Source organism: Phoxinus phoxinus (assembly GCF_949152265.1).
Source record: "Phoxinus phoxinus genome assembly, chromosome: 10".
In the NCBI taxonomy this organism is placed as follows: Eukaryota; Metazoa; Chordata; class Actinopteri; order Cypriniformes; family Leuciscidae; genus Phoxinus; species Phoxinus phoxinus.
Genome location: NC_136885.1, coordinates 6,001,917 through 6,008,793, shown reverse-complemented (window position 1 = coordinate 6,008,793; position 6,877 = coordinate 6,001,917).

Genomic DNA, 6,877 nt, shown 5'->3' with positions numbered 1-6,877 from the left:
TGGTGGAAGAATACTGAGGCAACCTGTGGCGGGTGAGATACGAGCCAGTCCCTGGCTTATGATATGTTGGGCATCACAGGGGCCAATAAGCAAAGGGCCATGAAGTTGGCCATGTGGCAGCAGAAATCAAGGTGGCTGTGGATCTTTTCATGCAAAGGTTGAATTTAAATGTAATTTTATTGCTTTAACTCCTTTTTGGAGTTAATGAACTTACTGCTGCTACTAACTAACCTACTTTGTGAAAAGCCCATAGTGTTGCCAGATTGGAAATGTCCAAGTATAGTACCAGAAGTTAAAAATTACCATATTTGGAAGAAAATGATCGTACACAAGTCAAAAGTAAAAAATACAGCTGTTTATAGATATTTATTGCTAAACTATCAACGTCAGCTTGGAAACAACTGACATAAGCGCCGCGGCAGGAACGTTAAATTGGGCACGTAAGAGATTCATTCTCCACGATAATTGGCCGAGAAGACGTAACGTGAGATGAGATTGAAAACATGCGTAGCACCATGTTCATGTTCACCACACAATCGTGATGATAGACGTAGAATCCACAGCAGGATCAATGAGTACAGAAGCCTGGTTACAACCACCATCATTTGAAGTGTCACAAAATTCTGAAATTACCGTACATTCTTTTTTTTTTCTCATTATTGACCGTACATCGTACAGAGGTCAAAATTATCGTACAAATATGATTATTAGCGTACGTCTGGCAACACTGCATAGTAGTATTTAAAAAAGGTATACAATACAAAAATTTAACAAAAAGAAACAAATTGGTAATGAAAAAAGAGGACGGATGCAGTGATTCTGGGCACAAAACGTGTGAACAACATATTACAAAGGAGCAGATGTGAGTGTGACATTTATTGGTTCAAAGGAATGTTGTCTCAGAGAACCACTTCAGCATGTCTGAACCGCTGGGTTTCCCTTCATCTGGGAAGAAGCGTATCTGATATTTTCACAGAAAGTACCTGAATAAAATGCGTCAAATGCCTGTTGAACCCAGAGAAAACACACTGCACACAATTAAATGTGTATGTGCATAAAATAATTAAATAACTTTTTTAAATAATTTTACTGTCAGATTTTGGAGAAGATTCTGCAATTCTAGCTTCTGGTTTTATATATTTTATTGGAGGGACAGCAGCGTTGTCTGCCTCGGCCTTCATGAAAGCAGAGCACCACAGAACGTTCTCTGTCTGAACTGAGGCCAGAAACTTCTTGTCACTACTATTGCATGGCCAATCAGATAAGCATCTTCACACATGATGTCCAAACACAGTGAGAAATCCACTGTGTTTGGATTGCAAAACTTAAGAAATGTGTCAAATTAACATTTTTGTGACAAGTTTTATGGTGATTGTTTCTTTTATTTGTGTGTTCTAAATAGGGTTATTATATAAAACAAAACCATAACAAATTATTATTGAAAATAACTACAATAAAAAAAACAAAAAACAAAAAACATTATGCTTTTCAATACGGTTCCATTAGTTAACTTTAGTAAAATACATTAACATGAACTAACAATAGAAAATACTTAAAGCATATTAATTTCACCATTTACTAATGTATTATTTAATTCAAAAGTTGTATCTGCTAATATTATTTAATGGACCTGAGCTAACAATGACCAGTTGCATTTGTATTAACCAAAGTTAACAAACATCAATGATGTAACAAATGTATCGCCTATAGTCAGTTAATGTTAGTTAATGCAACTAAATTGAACAAATGGACCTTTTTTGTAAAAAAAAATATATATTTTTTTTATTTCATTTATTTGCCAAAGCAACATTTCTCTTTTTCATTTAGTTTAGATTTATGTACTAAAATAACAAAAACTGAAACAATAATATTATTCATAAAAGAAAAACAATAACTAATAAAAAGGACAAAAACACACAACAAACTTGCTAAAATGAAAATGGAAAATAAAAACATATATATATATATTTTAATAAACTATTTTAGTAATAGTGTTTAATAGTTGTTCTAAAACCTTTGACCCTATAAGGATGATATTTCAGCAATTTATTTAGCCTTAACTGCTTAATTCACAGACTTCATTCAGACTTTTTTTTACAATGGCAATTACAATGTCACATCCAAATAGTATATGACTTCAATGATGATGACATCAAACCCCATTGGGTCTTGAGTGACTTGGACCTTTTATCAAATACAGACAAAACTGCAAAAAGTGATAAACCCTAAACCAGCCTAAGGTAGGTTTACATTGGTTTAAAAGTTCCCAAAACAGCCTCTCAAAACAGAGAAATCTGGCTAATTTTTCCAGATAACCACCTCAGACTGGTTTAAACAGGCCAGCGTTGATAAAGACTACACTAGCACAGACATGTCATGTACCTCCTTGCCTAATAGTACCACATCATGTCTTCATCAGTCATGAAATGACAAATATAGAAGAAGCAATTACAGAATTCAAGGATATGAGATAGTTTTGTAAAGATGCAGATGAAATGAACCGGCTTCTGTGTTCATAAAGGTATAAAAATCAATCCACTTCAATTTCTTCAATACTTTGATGTCTCACCACTCAGTTAGACTCTTTTGTACCGGGTAGGTCTTGAGTATTTAATGTAGCTGACTTTTGTCTGTACATCTTAACATTGACAGATGTACATACTTCTTGCTGTAGTATGCGAAGTATGTCGTTTTTTTCACATCTTCATGGACACAACAATGATTTCCCTCGTGTGTTCATATTTTCCCTTGTAATAGTGTATGATTTGCAAAAATGAAAACTGCTGCGTCTGTTTAGATTAGAGAATTAAAGTGTATGTGCGTTGTGCACACGCTACATAATGGCCAAGCACGCGTCCTTAAATATACCATATGACTATCGCGCAACGCGCCACTGTCTTTAGACTAGGTTTTTCCTGGTCAGTGGCGGAATTGTTTTCTCAAACTGCAAAATAGCAGCAGGGAACGTTTGCGCCGGAACATGCCTCCTCTTTTCGCTGAACCGCCCCCGCGAGCGCAAGTTCATTCCCTAATTTACCGACGTGCGTCTGTGGAGGGAAAAGTCCACTTTGCGCGGGTGCAAAATAGGAATGATACATGCGCCGGTGTACAAAGTCAATTGCGCTGGGTGCAAGATAGGGCCCATAGAGTTTCCCGCTGTTCGCGCATAACTATTCTCCTCTATTGGTTCATTATTTGCTTTAAACAGCAGACGTAATATTAATCCTGGTTATGATTTGGAGACGATGAGCATAACCGTTTTGCCGTGCTGCTTATATTTATCACGCAGTATGTCCCTCCACGTGGCCAAAACCAGTCGTCTGTGGATGCAAATCCATAACAAGGACTGGTGGGACGTTGTCCTGCTTCACTTCACAGACGCTGAAATGAGAATTTTAGAATGACGGGACATTTATTTATATGACACTTTATTCAACAGGAAGAACAGCTCGTTCCGCGCGTCATACGTCATTGCGCTATTTAACGTCATTGCGCTATTTAATATTGCACATGCGCAGTCCTTTCAGTTTCGTTTTTTAATCCGATCAAGTGTTTACATGTTCTCTCGATTGCATTACAAAAGGAATAAACCACCCCTTTCAATCCGATCGAAATTTCATTCGGATCGAGCTCAATCGGATCGATTAGGGTGTTTACTTGAAGGTTTTTTAGTCCGATTGAGCCATCAATCCGATTATAAGTGTCCATGTAAACGCAGCTACTGTTAAAATGGAGAAAACTAATAGCAGCCCAGAGGAAAAGCAATTGGAAATAGCTTATACTAAACATATACTAAACATGTTCTTAAGATGTGTCTTGGATATGTTTTATTCATATATGTTTTATGAATTCAAAGGTATAGCAGCATCATTACATAATACAATTAGATCCGCTTAGTGAACTGAAAAGAATTTTCTTTCCTGGAAGCTCCTCAAGCTTGGCAAACACATGTAGTGTCACTTCATCTGCTGACACTGACAGAGAAATAAATATACAAGAGCAATGAGCGAAAACATGGGAATCGTATCAATCTAAATTGAAGCAATATGCTCTCAGTAAACTCAATAAACTGTCCTTATCTAATGTCTCTACATCTCGTCAGCATGTGTTTGTTGCTTATCTGAGGGTTAAAGTTGGACATTGTGGCCGCTGAATCAAACATGGCAACACAACAGTCCTGCACTTGAAAACATTTGGATGTCTCTGGCCGCGTGTGAAAGGGACTTGTGTTTGTTCTTTTCTCGGCTCAGGAATAAGTTAAAGGAGGGAGACTGTGGTTAATATGACAACAGCCTTTTGTGTCTTTTTATTTAATTACATCAGCGGTGAAGCATCCTGTTCAAAGTGCTAACATTGTATTTTAGGTGTTGTGTGAAGGTTAGTAGTGTTTATCACCAGGAGGCAGATGAAACGAAAAGAAAAGGTAACACTTTATTTTGATAGTCCACTTTAGACATTCTACTAACTATAAGTAACTTTGCAACTACATGCCAACTAACTCTCATTAGAGTATTAGTAGACTGTCTGCTTAATATTTGCTAACACTTTATTTCGTTGGTCCCCCAACAGATATTCTACTGACTATAAGTAACTTGGCAACTACAAGTCAACTTATTCTCCTAACCCGAACCCTAACACCTAACCATAACCTAACAGTCTATTGACAGTCTACTACAGTCTACTAATACTCTAATGACAGTTAGTTGACATGTAGATGAAAATGAATAAATTAAATGATTAATCCAGAATTTTGAGATCGCAATAGACGTGAAGGACTATAATGTGTTAAGAGCTCAAATAGGAACTGGGGAGCTAAACCATTTAGTGCCTTGTAAGTAACCAGCAATATTTAAAAATTTACACAATGTTTAATAGGGAGCCAATGCAGCATTGAGTTCATTCTGCTAAGAACTCGAGCTGCTGCGTTTTGAACTAGCTGTAGTTTGTTTATTAAGCGTGCTGGGCGACCACCCAGTAGAGCATTACAATAATCTAGCCTTGATGTCATGAACGCATTAACTAACTGTTCCGCATTTTTCATTGAAAGCATATGTCGTAATTTATATATATTTTTAAGATGGAAGAATGCGGTTTTACAGATGCTAGAAACGTGGCTTTCAAATGAAAGATTGGTATCAAAGAGCACACCCAGGTTCCTAACCGACAGCGAACACTTGACAGAGCAGCCATCAATTGTTAAACAGTATTCTGGGTTAATACGTGCAGAGGTTTTTAGCCCAACAATTAGAAAATAATTTTTTTCAGAATTAAGTAGAGTGAAATTACTAGCCATTAATATTTTTATATCAGCTATGCATTCCGTTCATTTTGTGAAGAGGTAAGTTTCGTCGGGGCGCGAAAAAATATAGCGTTCAGTATCATCAGCATAGCAGTGAAAACTAATCCCATGCTTTCTAATGATATCTAGAATGTACAGAGTGAACAACAACACTCCTAGTACTGAGCCTTGTAGTACACCATACTGAACTTTTGATCGATAAGACATCTCTTTATTTACTGCTACAAACTGATAATGGTATGATAAGTGTGATTTGAACCATGCTAGTGCAATTCCACTAATGCCAACATAATTTTCGAGTTTATTGTGGAATGTTATTGTCGAATTAAAGAATGTTGTGGTCGATGGTATCAAATGCAGCACTAAGATGCAGTAACACTAATAGAGAGATACAACCACGATCGGATGATAAGAGCAAATCATTTGTGACTCTGATGAGAGCTGTCTCGGTACTATGGTATGGTCTAAATCCTGATGATTGGTTTTTCTGTCTAAAAACTAACATAGTTGTGAAGATACTGCCTTTTCTAATATCTTTGACAGAAGCGGTAGATTCGAGATCGGCCTGTAATTGACTAATTCTCTAGGATCAAGTTGCGCTTTTTTAACAAGCGGTTTAATCATAGCCAGTTTAAAAGTTTTCGGTACATATCCTAATGACAAAGATTAATTAATGATATTAAGAAGAGGATCTATGACATCTGGAAGCATCTCTTTCAGTAGCTTAGTCGGTATAGGGTCTAACATAAAAGTTGTCGATTTAGATGATTTAACGATTTTAGACAATTCTTCCTCTCCTATAGCAATGAATTAATTCAATTTTTCCTCAAGGAGACTAAAATGCACTGCCTGATGCGATACTGTAGTAGACGGCTGCATAGTTATAATTTTCAATTTCGGACACACAGTTTTTTAATGTTTTCAAAGAACAATCAACTTAAATGGACTGGCATCTTTGTTTACTAGTCCAGTGGACTGTGGTTAATATGGTTTGTCCATAAATCAGCCATTGGCCCAATGATGCGGATCACATCCCCTGCAGTGAGTGCTGGATCTTGTGTACATGTTCATCTTTATCTAAAATATAAAAGAGGTGAGAAATATATAGAAACAGTTTTCATGAGCCATCCATTCAGCCCAGGCTGTTACTATGGCGCTAAAAGGATCATTATCAAGTAAGGGCTATTAATGTGTGTTACATTTACATGGGCTACTTTTCTCCTCGTGCTTATCTCTAATGAAGCTTACCCAGCGAGGTATGCCATGTCTCTATAGTAACCTCCAGCAGCAAAATCCCAGTGATAGTTTTGTTTTCCTCTTTTTATCAAAGGTCCGCATGTGTCACTAAGAAGCAGAGGATTGATACGACAGTTGACGTCAAAGCTTGCCTCCAAGTGAAGTTTGTTTATCGCAGTGTGAAATGCCTGTGAGTGCAGTGTGTATGTGTGTGTGAAGCTCAGGGAATGTTTTGTCTGTTTGAGATGACCTCAAGATTATATGAGACAGTCTCGGCAACGCTCTGGTATCAGAAACGCTGTGAAACATTAGTATTAATGCACTGAATTCCAGAATACTTCT